We start from the raw sequence: 19,270 nt of genomic DNA, 5'->3' as shown, positions 1-19,270 counted from the left end.
CTCAGCCCTTGTGCAATAGACTTAGATTGAGGCATGGGGTATGAGACATATTGCAGTTCTTTGGGCCATGACTGGGCCCATATGTTTCTGGCTGTGGTAATGTCCACCTACCACCAATGGGCTTCAATGCCCCCCCCCCCACACACACACACACAATGGCAAGGGGAATAGTTAATAAACTCTTTTATTGAGGCAATTTTCTATCCACACCTAAACCTGTTATTTTTCTAATGCACTATGTGGGAGTCAGGCTAGGGAAAAAATGAGAAAAACATGTAATGAGTCATTTCAACTATAATAGCCAATTCCATTTTTCAGACTATAATTCTCACACCTACTAATTTGCTGAGAAGGGTATTTCCAATTTCTATCCTGCCCTTCTCCAGTTTCCTAAGCCTTCTTATTTTACTTTTAAATTCTTGTATGCTACTGGTGGTTGTTTCATTTCACAGTTTCACACACACAAACAAGAATAATCAATTGCATCACATTATTAGTTTTATGTCAAGATGCAATATTTTTGTGAAGAAGAAGTTCATTGTGTCTTACATTGAAAATATGGCTTATTACCTGAGGTATTTTTGTGGGCTGATATGTAGAAAACAGAATACACTCAAAGGAATATAGTGGTAGAAACCTTTCATTTAGAAAATCCATTTATTCAATTTGCACATCAAAAGCATGAACGTCAAAAGCATGGTACGGTGAGATGTCTCTTTGATACTTTTGTCTTGCTATAGAATGGAGTATGAAAAGCTTCATTTTGGAACTTCAGCTGTCCTGAAATCTGGGAAATATATCTCCCAATTATACAGCCAGGTACAATGTTCAGTTTCAAAATGTGCACTCTGGCATTTATTTGGTGTTCACTGCATCAACAAATATTGTGCTTTTTAAAGTCTGGCAACATATCAAGATATATTAGTATACTGCGGGCACTCACTGGACATACCCACAGAAATGCGGAAAGACAAGGAAACTCTCTGTGTCTGGTAAGAGAGGCCAGTCTAAAGGAATGGATGGCAATTTACCCTAGGATAGCAACCAGCAGCATCTAGGTCAATGTTTTAACAATCCACCTTGCAAGACCTCACTGGGTGATTTTAGAAAAGGTAAAACTAATTGGGGAGTCAGCTCAGTTTTATAGGCAGATGATTCTGGTTGGGCAGGCTGTTCATGACAGCAGTACCAGGAGCAACTATGGTCAGCCTGTTGTACTTCCTAACCAGTGCAGGAATACCAGCAATTTTTTAAGGTCCAGATACGTCTATAGGAAATAGGTGTCATTAACTACTAAAAATAAACACCAGAGGGGAATCAGAGACCCCAAAGAAGGATTTCCCACAAAGGACCAAGCCTTTGGGGCAGTGCAATGAGGCAAAATGGTGCCCTGAGATAGTTTTTAAGCAACTTTTAATGTAGATATAAGTTATTTTCATGTTTGTATATATTTATAGTTTTATGTCCCAGCATTGAATGTTTGCCGTATATATGTTGTGCCCTGAGTCCCCTGCAAGGTGAGAAGGGTGGAATATAAATGTATTAAATAAATAGTAAATTAATTAATTAGGAGCAGGCTTGTGAAATGGCTATTTCACAATGTTAGCTTTGAAAAGGCTTGGCTTGAATGGAAATCACTGCTGTAAAGTAGAAAGAAGAGTGAAGGCAAGAATTACTGTTTACACTTACGTATACATCTAAAATGTTTAGTAAAAAAAATGACCCAAAAGCTGGTTTGACATTCACAGATCAATGTAAGTACTGTGTCATAACTCATTAAAAATGAAACCATCTCTGAGTATAGTAGGGAAGGTGAGAGATTACTCTGTCCTGAGAAAACCTAAAATAAGTAAGCTTTCTACTTTCTTTTTCACAGTAGCACTTCTGGGCTTTTTGAATGCCTGTTCAGAAAAATGGAAACAGTTAGAATCTAGCTGGTCTTTTGAAGCAACACTGGCACGTTCTCCTCTGTATAGAATTATTCGTGACCTATCCACAAGTCATATAAAAATCCATAATTTCTGCCCTTAAACCTGTTCTCAACTTATACATGAGGCTGATGGGTGTGTGTGTGTGTGTATGTATATATATATATATATATATATATATATATATATATATATACACATACACACCTATATATGTATGTATATGTATGTATGTATGTATATGTATGTATATATATATATATATATATATATATATATATACATACATATACATATATATATATATACATACACGACCATTAGCTATATATATATATAGCTAATGGTCGTCGTTAGTAGCCTAAAAACAAACAAACTATGGGGCCAACTGACATCAAATTTGGCCTCCAAACTTCTCATACTGCAAGGTATGACCAACAATTAAAAAAAACCCTAAAAAACAGCTTTACAATTCTTAAAAGATAATAAAAATACCTTACCACGCATGTACAAAACCTAACCCTGTCCCCTCTTGGGCGAGAGGGGGAAACAAACAGCAAAGCAGCTGCCCGTCCCTGCTTTGGGAGCTGATCCAACAAGCTAGAACAGCCCAGCAAAACTGCTCTGAAAGGCAGCCTTGAGAGGCTTCTGAGAGAGAGACAGAGAGAGAGAAAGGGGGAGGAGGGGGGAGGAGAAGGACAGACGGAGGGACAGAAGAAGCCAAGAAGTAAGCAAGCCTTTTCCATCGATCAGGCAAGGAAGGCGAGAGGGAAAGGGGAGGGAGGGAGGAAGGGAGGAGAGGGAGCCATGCCAGGAGGAGGCTGCATAGGCCTCCAAAGAGATACAGGGTTCACTATCAAATCTCATACTCCAGGCCTGGGCCTACTTGGGCCCTCCAGGAATTTTGGACTTCAACTCCTACAATTCCTAACAGCCATGCTGATCTGGCTGTTAGGAATTGTGGGAACTGAAGTCCAAAATATCTGGAGGGCCCAAGTAGGCCCAGGCCTACACACATATATAAACAACACACACATGCACATATCTACACAAACACATATGCACTCATATATACATACACACATAAATACATATATATACACATACACATACATAACACATATATACACATACACACATATACATAGGCACAGGCATGTAGCGGGGGGGAGGCTTGGGGGGCTTCAGCCCCCCCCCCTGAAATTCTCATGGTGGTTCGCAAAAAGGCCTTACTGGTGCATTATTTAAACTGTTATGTTTATTCATATCATGATCTGATCACCATGCTCAATATATCCCATATGCATGGGGGTATTGGGGTAATGATACAAAAGGTTTGCTAGGGTAGACTCTCTTTCACTCAGACTCAGCCCCCCCCCCAAACAAACTCAGCCCCCCCCCCATCGAAATCCTGGCTACGGGCCTGGGCACATACATAAACATATATACATACACACATATATATACACATGCAAACCATACATATACACATGAACACATATATACACACATACACACATATATACATATACACAAGCACACACAAATATACACATATATACACATCCACACATATATACACATATACATATACACATACATTGCTTACCTTCATAACCTCTGAAAAGCCTTACAGCTTAAAAGCCTGACTTCTTCCTGCCTACAGGAAATCTTTGTGGGGAGATGTTCCCTAGCCCAGATTGTTTCATGTCTGGGATTCCTCTTGTCTCACGCCACAGCAACGCGTGGCCAGGGTACAGCTAATATATATATATATATATATATACTAGCTGTGCCCTGCCACGCGTTGCTGTGGCTTTTAGTAAGAGTTTTGAATTCTCTGCCTGGCCTCTCTTCCTTCCTTCCCTCGCTCTCTTTCCCTCTCTCTCTCTCACACACTCCTTCCTTTCCCCTCTTTCTCTCTTTCCCCCTTTCTCTCTCTCACACTCCTTCCTTTCTCCTCTTTCTCTCTCTCTCTCCCTCTTTCTCTCTCTCTCACTCCTTCCTTTCCCCTCTTTCTCTCTCTTTCCCTCTTTCTCTCTCTCTCACTCCTTCCTTTCCCCTCTTTCTCTCTCTCTTTCCCTCTTTCTCTCTCACACTCCTTCCTTTCCCCTCTTTCTCTCTCTTTCCCTCTTTCTCTCTCTCACACTCCTTCCTTTCCCCTCTTTCTCTCTCTCTTTCCCTCTTTCTCTCTCTCACACTCTTTCTGTTGGGTCATGGGAGTCCTGTGTGCCACGTTTGGTTTATTTCCGTCGTTGCTGGAATTCAGAATGCTTTGATTACAGGTAAACTAAAAATCCCAACAGCTACAACGGAGGGGGGTGGGTGGAGGAGGAGTGCAGGGGCGGGGCGTCGGTGGGTGTGGGCGGGGCTTGGGCGGAGGGGGTTGGAGGAGGAGTGCAGGGGCGGGGCGTTGGTGGGTGTGGGCGGGGCTTGGGCGGAGGGGGGTGGGAGGAGAAGGAGTGCAGGGGCGGGGCGTCGGTGGGTGTGGGCAGGGCTTGGGCGGAGGGGGGGTGGGAGGAGGAGGAGTGCAGGGGCGGGGCATCGGTGGGTGTGGGCGGGGCTTGGGCGGAGGGGGGTGGGAGGAGAAGGAGTGCAGGGGCGGGGCATCGGTGGGTGTGGGCGGGGCTTGGGCGGAGGGGGTTGGAGGAGGAGTGCAGGGGCGGGGCGTTGGTGGGTGTGGGCGGGGCTTGGGCGGAGGGGGGTGGGAGGAGGAGGAGTGCAGGGGCGGGGCATCGGTGGGTGTGGGCGGGGCTTGGGCGGAGGGGGTTGGAGGAGGAGTGCAGGGGCAGGGCGTTGGTGGGTGTGGGCGGGGCTTGGGCGGAGGGGGGTGGGAGGAGAAGGAGTGCAGGGGCGGGGCGTCGGTGGGTGTGGGCAGGGCTTGGGCGGAGGGGGGGTGGGAGGAGGAGGAGTGCAGGGGCGGGGCATCGGTGGGTGTGGGCGGGGCTTCGGCGGAGGGGGGTGGGTGGAGGAGGAGTGCAGGGGCGGGGCGTCGGTGGGTGTGGGCGGGGCTTGGGCGGAGGGGGTTGGAGGAGGAGTGCAGGGGCGGGGCGTTGGTGGGTGTGGGCGGGGCTTGGGCGGAGGGGGGTGGGAGGAGAAGGAGTGCAGGGGCGGGGCGTCGGTGGGTGTGGGCAGGGCTTGGGCGGAGGGGGGGTGGGAGGAGGAGGAGTGCAGGGGCGGGGCATCGGTGGGTGTGGGCGGGGCTTCGGCGGAGGGGAGTGGGAGGAGGAGGAGTGCAGGGGCGGGGCGTCGGTGGGTGTGGGTGGGGCTTCGGCAGAGTGGGGTGGGAGGAGGAGGAGTGCAGGCAGCATGGGCAGGGTAAGATGAAGGAGGGGGCGGAGAGATGCTTTCGACAGGGCAGGAAGCGGCGTGGCGGGGCTTGGACTGGGGGAAGAGGGTGGCAGGGTTAGAAAGGGGCGAGGCTTGGCAGCGGCGTGGGTGGGCTTAGCAGGGGGAGGGGGGAAGTTGCGTGGTGCATGTGTGGGCGAGAAGGGGGCGGGGCGAAGTTGGATGTCGGTGAACTACAACTCCCATACTCAAGGTCACGGAGGGAAGGGGTGGGGCGAAGGGAGGGGGGCGGGTCTTTCCGGAGGGGGTGGAAGGAGGAAGGAGTGAGTCAGGGAAGGCAGGGGGGTTTGTTACCGCCGTGTTTCAGGGCCGGAAGGGGTGGGAGGAAGTTGCGATGCGTGTGTGTGTGTTTGTGGCGGCGACGTGTTCGTGCTGGGCGAGGGAGGGAGGGAAGTGCCGTTCGGCCGTTCGGCCATGTGTGCGCGCGCGCTGGGGTCTTTGCGGCAGTGCGCATGCTCAGTTGTTTTGCCACTTTGTGAGTGTGTTGTTGTGTTGTTTGTAATTGTGAGTGGATTAGTTTGTACCGAGTGGGTTGTCCTAGGGCCATGGCAATTTTGGTGCAGTTTCGTTGGGGGGGTTTAGAGTTTACCTGTCCGGTATAACCAACCTAACAGATTTATATATATAGATATATATATATATATATATGCATTTAAACTGCTTGAACCACAGGTGTAGGTTCATGGGTTTCAGAAGACTGGTGGATGGACAAACTATGCAATGTAACAACATTACTTCTTGAGTCTAATTCACTATTTCTCACTCTTACCGAAGTGTGTTTTGGACCAACATTGTGCTTTTTAACTGACTACTTTCAAAATACCAATCAACAAAATAATGTATCATCTAGTGATAAATTACTTTGAAATCAATACATAAAAAGCAAAAATTTATGTGTTATTTTGAAAAAAATATTGTTGTTTATTCGTTCAGTCACTTCCAACTTTTTGTGACCTCATGGATCAGCCCACGCCAGAGGTCCCTGTCAGCCGTTGCCATCCCCAGCTCCTTCAGAGTCAATCCAGTCACTTCAAGGATACCATCCATCCTTCTTGCCCTTAGTCAGCCCCTCTTGCTTCCATTTTCCCCAGCATCATTGTCTTCTCTAAGCTTTCCTGTCTTCTCATGATGTGACCAAAGTACTTCATCTTTGCCTGTTACTTTTTAACAAAATGTCTGAACTTTTGTAGCTTTTGTAGGGTTGAGCCATTTGATCAAATAGTCTCCTGATCTTTCACTGATGTTTTTTAAACTTCCCCTGCATGTCAGATAATAATGGAGATAAATTACGACAGGCAGTCCCTGAGTTACAAATACCCAACCTACAAACAACTGATAATTAAGAACAAAGGAGAGACAACAGGAAGTGAAATAAATCTACCCCTCAGAAGGGAAATAACTCTTGGAAGAGATATCACGAGAAAAGAGTATCTCCACTGAAGCTTTCCCACCAATCCTTGTTTCCACAACAAACCCAATTTTTCAAAATTCAATTCTCACAGGGACAGAAACTGAGGTGAAATCTTATGAACAGGGACACAGACAGCAAAACACCACAGGGATATTAACCCTTCCCTATGCTATCAAAAGCTTGTGTGTGTGCATGCGTGCGTGTGTGTTAGAGTTACACTGATCTTATTTGTAACTTGGGGACTGCCTGTACTGTGTATGTGTGTGTATACATATGACCCCGAGGAGAAAAGCGATTCCACCTAAACCAGTGGTTTCCAACATGTGGTCCATGGACCCCAGTGTTCAGCAAGAGTGAAAATATGGTCCATGGCCTCAACCATTACTACACCATTGCCTCAAAATCATTCAGCAATGAAAGTGACTGGTCTCGTGAAACCCTCTTATAGTGCCGAGACAATAGGGATGTCAGGAGGGGAGAGGCTGACTACCCACAAAACATTACTACTACCACATCAGCTCTAAATTATTAAATATGGTTATCTGTAGGTGAGCAGATGGGAGCTACTGGATGGCATATGTTCTGTATCAAAAACTAGAACTGATGTGGTCTATCCAATGCAATTTTCTGAATCAGCACCCCAAACAACCAAACCAAATCTAAATTTGACGAAAAACTGATTCGTAACCCTTTTGGTACTAATGTTGGAGAGTAGTCCCTGGTCAAGTGGTCCCTGGTCAAAAAAGGTTGGGAACTGCTGACCTAAACATTAGGAAAACATCTTGATGGTAACAGCTGTTCAACAGCCCTGTAGCATTTATTTATTTATTTCACTTACTTATACCCCGCCCTTCTCACCCCGGGGGGGGGGGGGGGGGGACTCAGGGCGGCTTACAGAAGAGGCACGATTAGATGCCCAATGTTGCAATCCAGAGCAGAGAACGAGGCCTAAGATAACTATCCACCACACTTGGCTGTGAAAAACAATTCTTTTTTATTGAAGAAAAATAGTTACAAAATAGAGGAAAAATGCAAGTCAAAAGCCACAGCAAAATCAGCAAACATGAATTTAAATGGACAAGGCAAAACCACAAGCCTCTCTGAGAAATATTTGAAGCTGTTAGCAATCCACTAACCGTACTTGATATCCTAGAAATCTTTCCATACTATGGCCAGGGAACCGGGAGAATTGCCAAGGTCTTCATCAATTCTGAAACGATGCCTGAACTGAGGGAATCAGCCTGGCGTATTGCAATTAAAACTCAAGAATCGGTTCCGTGAACCGGCCCACTGTTTTGAGGACAATGTTTTTAATTCTTGAATTCGGGAGGAACGACGCAAACTGAGTGTTTTATTTCTGTCTTCCCAGATTTGGCTCCTTCTGTTGTCATTACAGTTAACAGGTGCAGAAGGGAGGGAAAGTTCAAGGTCTCCCTCTGCAACATTCTCATTAACACTGGTACTTTCATTTTCCAAATCTACAGAAGTTCCTTCCTCACTAATTTCAGGAACATTGGCATTTTCCAAACCTACAGCAGATTCTTCCTCACTAATTTCAGGAGCATTGACATCAGAAGGTACATTTCCACTAGCATCAGTAAATATACTTTCATTAGCATCAGGAGGAACAAACAGAGAATCAGGTTCAAGTTCAAACTCAGGCTGAACCCCAACACCCAAATCAATTGACAAGCGATACAAATACAAAACAAAACAATTCAACAGTTAAATTAAAACATAATACATAAAAATAATAAAACAATCTCATGTTCAGAGTTCAGAGTCCATATATCCATTCCATTCCATTTGTCCTTGTCTATCATTAGATCCTTAAGTTAGTTGTCGGACTGACCAAAGGCTTGGTCCCACACCCAGGTCTTCAGTTTTTTCCTAAACGCCAGAAGGGAAGTCGCCGATCTGATCTCCCCGGGGAGTGAGTTCCACAGGTGGGGGACCACCACTGAGAAGGCCCTGCTCCTCGTCCCCGCCAGCCTCACTTGTGACAGTGGCGGGGTCAAGAGCAGGGCCTCCCCAGAAGATCTTAAGCTTCGAGATGGGATGTAGAGTGAGATCCATTCGGACAAATACACTGGGCCGGAACCGTATAGGGTTTTGTAGGTCAAAACCAGCACTTTGAATTGTGCTCGGAATTGGATCGGCAGCCAGTGGAGCTGACGCAACAGGGGGGTGGTATGCTCCCTGTACGCCGCTCCGGTGAGCAATCTGGCTGCTTCTCGCTGGACAACTCGAAAAAGCTCCGCTGGACGGTTCTTCGCTGATGCAATATTGGCTGTGATGAATATTTTCTGAGCTGCCTCTATTGCCATACCGTAGGACCTTAAAAAGGCATTCAGGTGTGTTTGGGCTGGATTGGTGGGATTCTGGCGCCACACGCGCTCTAACCTCCTCTTCTTTTGCTTCATTGCTGCCAGCTCCTCAGTGAACCAAGAGGCTGGTTTAGCTCGGTTACTCGAGAGGGGGCGTTCCGGAGCGATGGTGTCGATTGCCCTGGTTAACTCGCTATTCCAGCCAGAGACCAGAGCATCGACAGTGTCGCCAGCCAAGGAGGTGGAAAAATCCCAAGAGCCATCAGGAAACCATTTGGATCCATAAGTATCCTGGGGTGGACCATTCTAATGGGTCCACCACCCCTGCGAAGGTTAGAAGGCACAGTTAGTCTAAAACTGATCAGGTGGTGATCGGTCCATGGCAAGGGGCGATGGTCGGCTCCTCCATCCCGTCACCCTCATCCCATCCCTGAATGAAGACCAAATCCAAGGTGTGTCCGGCACTATGGGTGGGACCAGATATTAGCTGGGACAGGCCCATGGTTGCCATGGTGGCCATGAAGTCCTGAGCCGCACCGGAGAGAGAGGCGTCGGCATGGATGTTGAAATCTCCCAGGACCAAAAGCCGTTGGGAGTTCAATGCCATGTCCGAGACCACTCCCGCTAGCTCAGGTAAGGAGACTGTAGTGCAGCGGGGTGGTCGGTACACTAGCAGAATCCCTATCCTGTCCCGGTCACCTATCCTAAAGCCGGCACACTCAAAGGAAGATGATTGTGGGGTGGGACACCTGATCAGTGGAATAAAGTCCTTATAGACCACTGCGACTCCGCCTCCCCGCCCTCCAAGCCTTGGTTGGTGCTGAACAGAATAGCCTGGTGGACAGAGTTGGGAGAGATTAACCCCTCCCCCCTCGTCCAACCAGGTTTCCGTTATACAAGCCAGGTCGGCTCGTTCTTCTTTGATTAGATCTTGGATAATGGAAATTTTTCCGTTTACCGACCTGACATTGAACAGCACCACCTTTAGCTTGGAGGAGCCACCGTCCTGGCACCTCAGTTGTATTTTGTCGGGAGTAAGTTTTGGAATTGCCAATCTATTTTTATTAATTTTGGGCCGAATAGTAGCATTTATTTTTGGAGTTGCCAATGTCCTATTAAAAATTTTGGGTCGAATTTGCTTCTGTCTTTGATTTCTGACATCTTTAGGGATTGCCAAATGGTTGCTATAAATTTTGGGCCAAAATGGAGATTTTATTCTCCCTTTCCCGTATCTCCCTCTGCCAATCACCACCTCTATGGCGGCTCCCCCACCCGCCCCCCCCCCCCCCCCCCGGGACGTTCCCTCCGTTTCCAGCAGTTGTAGTCTCAGTAATAGGCACATACTTGCAATCTTGGTTATCTGTCTCTGGGTCCCGATAATCCCATCCCTTACTGCTAACTGTTCCCTCCAGTGTGTCAAAGGCTGAAAAGTGCACTTTTGTTAGAGTTGGTATAAAGTGCACTTGTGCTAAGGTTGTTATAAAGTGCACTTGTGCTGAAGATTGTAGGGATATCAATAGCAGCAAAGGTAGGGTAACCATTGACATAAGAAAATATACTGATGTTAACAATAAGTATGCTTACTCTAAATAATAGTGTGGGAACCCAGAGTACAGAACATAAAGTGCAAATTGTTGTAACCACTTGCTCGTTTAGTAATGGTGTGAGTTCTGGTAGAAGGACCTAAAGTGCTGAGATTAAAGTGACTGACCTGTGTAGACCGTTATTGACCTGTGTAGACCGTTATGCCAGCCCTTGTAGACCTTTAGGCTGGCCTCTCTGTGTTAGTACAGAGTGTGTAGTTCTGTAGCCGACCAACCGTGCTGCCCTTGCCGAGTTACAATCTCCGGAAGCTCCATCCGCTCATTCCAACCGTCTTGAGACTCCATCTGGGTCATAATAGCATTGAGTTAACTGACCATCATCCCAGCCCCAGAGGAGGGTGATTATATACCATCAGCTTGCACATTCCTGGGCCTATATCGGCTGAATATGGGATATTAACACGAGATATAGCACTTTATGTAAGAGAGCACTTTAAGGCGCCTGCCTGTGCCGCCAACTACATTAGCACTTTCGCCCCTTCCTATCCCTCCGTGCCGCACTTTAGTTACTGCACTTTAGCTATTGCACTTTAGCTACTGTAGCAATTGCACTTTAGACCTAGCTCTTTTTGTGCACTTTATGAACTATTCTAGTGGTGTGGCCAGAACATCCATCACTGCCTTGTATCGTTGTTATCCATGTGGTCCCCCATCCCCCTCTGTGTGCTATCCTTGTTACTATTGTATAGTGTGAGGGACAGGGGGGGCGGTGGGTTGGACCCTGTAAATAAAAATGAGGTGGGGAGGGGGGTAGTGGGGAAGAAAGGAGATTGGCAAAGACCGGAAAGCAAGATCTTGGCATTAGTCTGCGGCATGGAGGGGGGGAGGTGTTCCATGAGCCGAGGGGCCCCCATAGAGGTCGTGGTGGGAAGGAGGAGATGCGGGAAAAGGAGACCTCGAATTCGGCCTAATTCGGACCGCTTATCCATATTAACAACCCCCAACCGGTCTCCTAAGGTAAATTGGTGTAACCAGGTGAGCGGGCCCTCTGGTTTGAAGGTGGTGTTGTTGAACGCCAGATCTGTCAACGGTAAAACGACCTGGATCCAGGATTTAATCCTGGAGGAGCGGGCAGATCTGGCGTGCATCACGGAGACCTGGCTGGATGAAGCTGGGGGCGTAAACCTCTCCCAGCTTTGTCCTCCAGGTTTCTCTGTGCAACACCAACCAAGAGCCGGAGGACGGGGAGGCGGGGTCGCAGTGGTCTATAGAGATTCCATCCATCTGATCAGGAGTCCCATCCCGCAGACCACAAATTTCGAATGCGTCCACCTGAGGGTGGGTGACCGGGACAGAATAGGGATTCTTGTAGTGTACCGTCCACCTCGCTGCACTACAGTCTCCCTGCCTGAGCTAGCGGGGGTGGTCTCGAGCCTGGTGGTGGAGTCCCAACGGCTCCTTGTGCTGGGGGACTTCAACATCCATGCCGAGGCAACCCTCACAGGAGCGGCTCAGGACTTCATGTCTGCCATGGCAACCATGGGGCTGTCCCAACAAATAACTGGCCCCACCCACTGTGCTGGACACACATTGGACTTGGTTTTCTGCCAGGGATGGGAGCAAGGTGGCGGTGTGGAGGAGTTGTCCATCTCTCCGTTGCCATGGACCGACCACTTCCTGATCAGATTTAGGCTCACTGCGCCCCCTAACCTCCGCAAAGGTGGAGGACCCATTAAGATGGTCCGCCCCAGGAGGCTTATGGATCCGAACGGATTCCTGACGGCTCTTGGGGATTTTCCCGCCACCTCGGTAGGTGACCATGTCGAGGCCTTGGTCGCTCTCTGGAATGGGGAGATGACCAGGGCAATTGACAGGATCGCTCCGGAACGTCCCCTCTCAAGTAACCGAGCTAAACCAGCTCCTTGGTTCACTGGGGAGCTGGCAGCGATGAAGCGAAGGAAGAGGGAACTAGAGAGCGTGTGGCGCTCGGACCCAAGCGAGCCAAATCGAGCACGGTTTGTGTCCTTTTTAAGGGCATATGCCGCGGCAATAAAAGCCGCAAAGAAAACTTTCTTTGCGGCTACTATTGCGTCTGCAAAAAACCGTCCGGCGGAGTTGTTTCGGATTGTCAGAGGTCTTTTAACTCCCCCTACTTCAGGTGGGAGCCCTGACAACTCGGACACGCGCTGTGAAGCATTTGCTCGGTTCTTTGCAGACAAAGTCGCTTTGATCCGTTCTGGACTGGACGCCACATTAAATGCAGTCTCTGTGGATGTGACACAAGCACCTGCTTGTCCTATTTTGATGGATTCTTTTCAGTTTGTGAAACCCGAGGATGTGGACAAGATACTTGGAGGAATGAGGCCTACCACGTCCATCCTAGACCCCTGCCCATCCTGGCTTCTGAAAGAGGCCAGAGGGGGATTGGCTGAGTGGGTAACGGTGGTGGTTAATGCCTCCCTTCGGGAAGGCACGATTCCAGCGAGCCTAAAACAGGCTATTATAAAGCCACTGTTGAAGAAACCATCACTGGACCCCACTAAATTTGACAACTTTCGGCCTGTTTCCAATCTTCCCTTCTTGGGCAAAGTCATGGAAAGCGTGGTGGCCTCACAACTCCAGGTATTCTTGAGAGACACGGATTATCTGGATCCGGCACAGTCTGGCTTCAGACCGGGACATGGTACCGAGACGGTCTTGGTCGCCTTAGTGGATGATCTCCGCCGGGAGCTAGACAGGGGGAGTGTGTCCCTGTTGGTGCTCCTGGACCTCTCAGCGGCCTTCGATACCGTCGACCACGGTATTCTTCTGGGACGCCTTGCAGAGATGGGCCTTGGGGGCACCGCTTTGCGGTGGCTCCAGTCATTTCTGGAGGGACGTACCCAGAAGGTGTTATTGGGGGACTCCTGCTCAACACCACAGCCTTTGACCTGTGGTGTTCCTCAGGGCTCCATACTGTCCCCCATGCTGTTTAACATCTACATGAAGCCGCTGGGTGAGATCATCCGGAGTTTCGGGGTGCGGTGTCACCTGTACGCAGATGACGTCCAACTCTGTCACTCCTTCCCACCTGCTACTAAGGAGGCTGTCGAAGTCCTGAACCGGTGCCTGGCCGCTGTGACGGTCTGGATGAGGGCGAACAAACTGAAATTAAATCCAGACAAGACAGAGGTACTCCTGGTCAGTCGCAAGGCCGAACAGGGTATAGGGTTACAGCCTGTGCTGGACGGGGTCGCACTCCCCTTGAAGGCGCAGGTTCGCAGCTTGGGTGTGACCCTGGACTCATCGCTGAGCCTGGATCCCCAGGTTTCAGCGGTGACCAGGGGAGCATTTGCACAGCTTCGGCTCGTGCGCCAGCTGCGCCCGTATCTTGGGAAGTCTGACTTGGCCACGGTGGTACACGCTTTGGTCACATCCCGTCTCGACTACTGCAACGCTCTCTACGTGGGGCTGCCCTTGAAGACGGCCCGGAAGCTCCAGCTAGTCCAGCGCGCGGCAGCCATGGTGTTAACCGGAGCGGGACGCAGGGAGCGCACAACGCCCTTGCTGTCCCAGCTCCACTGGCTGCCGATCAGCTACCGGGCCCAATTCAAGGTGCTGGTGCTAACCTACAAAGCCCTAAACGGTTCCGGCCCAAAATACCTTGAGTACCGCATCTCGGCCTACGAGCCCACGAGGACCTTGAGATCATCCGGGGAGGCCCTGCTCTCGGTCCCGCCTGCCTCACAGGCACGCTTGGCAGGGACTAGAGAGCGGGCCTTCTCGGTGGTGGCCCCCCGACTCTGGAACTCCCTCCCTGCTGAAATTAGACAGGCGCCTTCCCTCTTGGCCTTCCGTAAGGGCCTGAAAACCTGGCTCTTCGAAAAGGCCTTTAATTAAGTGCTATGTTTTTGGAATGACCACCGGAATGGACTATGACTACGAGATTGACTATGACCCAAACAAGACGAAGCGGATTTTTAGTTTAATTAGCTGTGTGTTAGTAAGATGTGTGTTATGGCCCTGAATTTATTGTAATTGTTGTCTTTATGTTCTATGTTCTGTACACCGCCACGAGTCGCCTTCGGGCTGAGAGTGGCGGTTAACAAGTGCAAATAATAAATAAATAAATAAATTCATGCTGAGGTAGTTCTAAAGTTCTAAAGTGTAACTAATGCAGAAATTACTGGCTTCTAAGAGTGAGATCACTTTCCAACCACTGAATCAAGACAGACAATTCATACCAAGGAAACCTAGCTCCATTGGCCCGTGAAGTAGCAAGCCGGCACCCAGGGTCAGGTCTCCAGTTCTTCTTGACCGTCTTGGGTGGGGATAACCCAACAGAACAGATGTTAGTCTGTGTAATGAAGGCAGTATATGCAATTGTTGCTAATTAGCAGCACAGTTTGCAGGTTGTCCGTTGTATGATAGATAATTTGCACTTTTTATCTTGGCCACTAAGGGCAGTATGGGAGGAATGCATGTCTAGTTCTTTGGTATGGGCTCTGCGGATTACATTAAAAACCCTGAGTCATGAGTGGACAGAACTTCCAGATTTCCGTTTAGGCCCAGCTGTCCGTGATGTAAAGTCTTATTTTTGAGCCCAACGACCGCAGTATGATGTTAATTATTGCTATTGCACTGTTATTATACTATTGTTACAATAATGGCACAGTTTACAAAGAATCTTATACACACTGTCAGCAATAACACGGTGGATGGCGTTCCAAAGATGGCGGCTGGTGGCAAAACTATGCTGATAGCAAGTCACCCCCGATGGCCGCAGAAACAGAGGGAGGGAAAGCTTTAGATTCCAAGTGGTTGGCTCTCTCAACCAAGGCGACCAACCGCAGCAGTGCACAGGTCATAGGCAGCAGCAGCAATTCTCAGCGCCAGATGGTGGTTCAAGCGGGCGGGATGTTCATCTGGACAGCGCCCAGGCTACTGTCGTAAGGACATGAGGCAAGAGCGCGGAGGAGCCTCAGCCTCCGCAGTAGGCGCGCAAAAGATCACAGCTGGCGCGCCTAGGCCTCCGTCTCCGCCAGTGATGGTAGCGCGAAGAGGAAGCACGGCGGAGACGCACAGAGGGGAAACGCGGAGGGGAAGCACGGAGGAGGCGCCAAGATGGCACACGGAAGATTCAGCCTGGTCGCTGTGAGGACGCCGGAAGCACTCCGGAGCCCAAGATGGCAGGTCCAGCAACTCAGCGGCTCTGTGGGCCCAGATATCCACGAGCTGCAAGCAGGAAAATGCAGCAGCGGGCCCACAACCTCCGCAGTCCACTCCGGCCTCGGCAGTTCGTCTCTAGCTGTTCCAGGCAAGGGCTAGCTGGCAGGCGGCGATTTGTCTCTCCCTCATGCTCAGAGGGTGAGGGGGGAGGGGGAGCGCCTCCAGCTGCGGCCTGGGCGCGATAACAGCAATGGTGGCCACGGCGGCGGCGGCGGCCGCGGCCACGGCGGCGGCACAGGCTGGCAGGCAGCAGAAACCAGGCTGAGGAGCAACAACTCACCAGGCCCCCCAACAACAGCGGTGGTCGCAGTGACACAGGACGCGGACCGCCTCCCCCTGATGGTCCGAGGCGCGACGAGGTCCCCGCAGCAGCAAAACCGCTGGGCAGATGGAACGCCGAGAAGGCAGGTGCCCGGAGTAGTGGAGAAGTGGCGCGCCGGTAGCGGAGCGCCAACCAAAATGCCAGGCAGCACGGCCGGGACAGCATCCCGGTAGGTCCTCCGGCAGCAATGGTGTCCGCGGCGGCAGCAAGGTCCTGTTTCTCCCGGTGGCGTGGGGGGCGGTCAGGGGCCAATACACCTCCCGGGCCGAGGCTCGGTCGAGGGGTTGGGTGGTCTGGCAACTGCAGTCTCAGCTGGGAGGGAACGCTCTTGCTAGGCCCTAGATGGAAAAGGCCTCGGCGTTCTACCTCCCCTCTCCTCCCTCTTCCTCTTAACTCCTCTTAACTTAGGTGAAAGCTCGCCAAAGAGCCCCCCAAGGGTTCCTTCGAATCCCTGGGAGCTGGTGGTGGCAGTTGGAGGTTGGAGGGAGTCTGGATGAGGGGGATTGAGGTCAGATTAGATAATCTCACCGGACCGCTCTGCAAGCCAGCTGTTAGATCTCCACCATCTTACCGGAAGGCCGTGCGTCTGTAGAATATTCATACATTTTCTCTCTCACCCTCTTTTCAGGACACAAAAGTGGGCAATTTTTCTTCTCTCCAATCTGCCATATTACAATTCATTTTTAACTTAACATTTAAATACATTTTCAGCTGAACCATAAAGGATTGGAGTAGTACAATCTGAGTTTTCACTAATTTGGTTTTCAATAATAGAAAGTAAAGCATTATAATAATTACACCTCTTTGAACTTACTTTTTGAAATGGTTCAAAAGCTCTAATAAACTCTCCCCCACCCCACCCCCTAAAAAACCCCACAGGAGTCCTTACAAATGTACTTTTGTTGCCAATGCAAACCCCCATAGGTATCACAGATGATAAAAAGATGAAGGAATATCAACTTATTTAGTAGCTGGACATGGACATTGACTATAGAATAGATCTTTCAGTATTAATCTGTATTCCTCTCATTATCTTTTGGAACTATTTGAAGACAATTTTATTCTTTTGATGCTTGCCGAGAATCTACACTTGGTATATAATTCAGATTACAATGATGATTTTCTTTGTTCTGCTTGATATTGTAGAACTCATTCAGGCAGAGCTTTGAAATCTGAAGCTTTGTTCTATAAAAGCTGTCAGTGATAATTGTTTAGGAATTTTCCTGTGAATGACAGGGTTATTGCATCATATGGTGGAATTTGGTTACTACATGTGGGGCTTGCATATGTGGCTCTCATTTAAAATGCTTTGTAAGTAAGTAGAACTTTATTTCTATCCCACCCTATCTCCCCGTGGGGACTCAGGGTGGCTCACAACACAAAAGGCAAACATTCAATGCTGTAAAATACAACAATAAACTAAACAATTCAAATAGACAGTGCAGAACATTCAACAAAAAACAAATCACATAAAAAGAATAATGACAAGTTACAATATTAATAAAAATAAGGTTAAAAACCGATGAAAAGCCATGTTCAAATTCCATTCCTTATTTCATAAAGCCAGATCTTTAAACATTCACATAGTTTGGAAACCATTGTAGGGAGCATAGCTCCTGCCATTAGGTAGATAGGTTTTTGGTGGCTTGTTACTATCATGCCCAAAGGATAACAACCGCCAGTGGACTAATCTGAATAAAGAGTTGATCTGAATTCAGTAAGTCCTGCTGGATGGTTTTGCTTTGGCCTGGCAGATCAAGGCACGGAAGAGACCAAACCGATGACCATATAATGCAATTTGAAGCTGACTCAGGGCCATAGTGGATCAAGATGCACATCAGCAATGTGTGCTGCAGCATGCATGTAAGGGTATACAACACATTTTAAGAAGTTTCAGTAACATCTGGGTTCAGCCCAAAAATGTGCTGCAGCAGATGTCAATGTATCCCAGATGAAATCAGTTTTGCAAAACTCACCCGTCTGTACTGAAGCTCAGTAAATAATCTCAAATTGTGGGGGGGGGGGGGGGGGGTGCCAAAAACACCCCAAGGGCACAGCTGGGCAGCAGGGGACTGATCAACACTCTTTGGGGGGGGGGGTTAATTGAATATCACTGCTGCTATCGCTTTCTGGGTTTCTTTTCACCCCCATATGTGTCCAGTGTGCCTAATGCACATCTCTGCAGAAAATGGGAGTGGTGGTGTGGAGAAAACCTGCATAAGTGGTTTGAGGGCAGGTTCCATAGCCAGTGTAATTTTCTTCCTGGCCTCAAGCCAGTTCCAGGTATGATCAACTGCATAGTGAAACTGGTTCCTCTCAAACTGGTTCCAAGCTTTATTATGATGGGCCACATGACACTAGAGAAAAAATCCACTTAAAATCCGGTTTCTGCATCCTGCAGGATTCTGTGGTTTGTAGTTTAGGGAGGAGCCTTTAACAGTCTCACTAAACTACAAACCCCAAAATTCTTCAGGACACATGAACTGGATTTTAAGTGGATTTTTCTCTAGTGTGATGAGTGCACTAAGAAGAGACTGGAGGAATAACCTCTCACCTGTTATCAGTCTGCTTGTATAGTTTTCATTGCTACTGAGAAGGGAGAGAATCCTTCCCAAACATTTCAGTTTCCTTGGTTCACTTCAACACTACAGAAAACTTGACACTTCATCTTTTATTGGACTAAGCTGAACCGCTCCCCTCTTCACCATTATGGGTACCTAACCTGGCCATGAGATTGTCTGGTAGAGGTATTTTTAGGGGCCAAATTCTACCACTTGCTGAAATGGAAGCTAAAGGATTTGAATGTTTTTCATGCAATGCACCACCTGCTGCATCATTTATGCCAATAAACTATATTATATCAGTGATGTTTAACAATTTTTGGTAGCAAATCAAGTCTGGGGGATGCCTGGAATTGCAGCCAGACATTTCAGAAAAATTAACATGAGTTTTTTTTTTTTTAAAAAAAATGACAATTGAAATTATAATTGAGATCAGAAGTATGAACAGTATCAAAACCACTCCACTTACATGAGGGATGTGAATCCTTGGTTATTTCACACATGCGCGCGCGCACACACACACATGTAATGTTTTATGTCTAGAAAGCCATGTAGGGAAAATCATTGTTTTCTCAGCACAAAACTTCAAAAAAATAAGATACAGACTTAATACTATTGTAT

This window comes from Anolis sagrei, chromosome 1, assembly GCF_037176765.1.
Source record: "Anolis sagrei isolate rAnoSag1 chromosome 1, rAnoSag1.mat, whole genome shotgun sequence".
NCBI classification, from domain to species: domain Eukaryota; kingdom Metazoa; phylum Chordata; class Lepidosauria; order Squamata; family Dactyloidae; genus Anolis; species Anolis sagrei.
Note: the sequence above shows the minus strand (reverse complement) of the source record.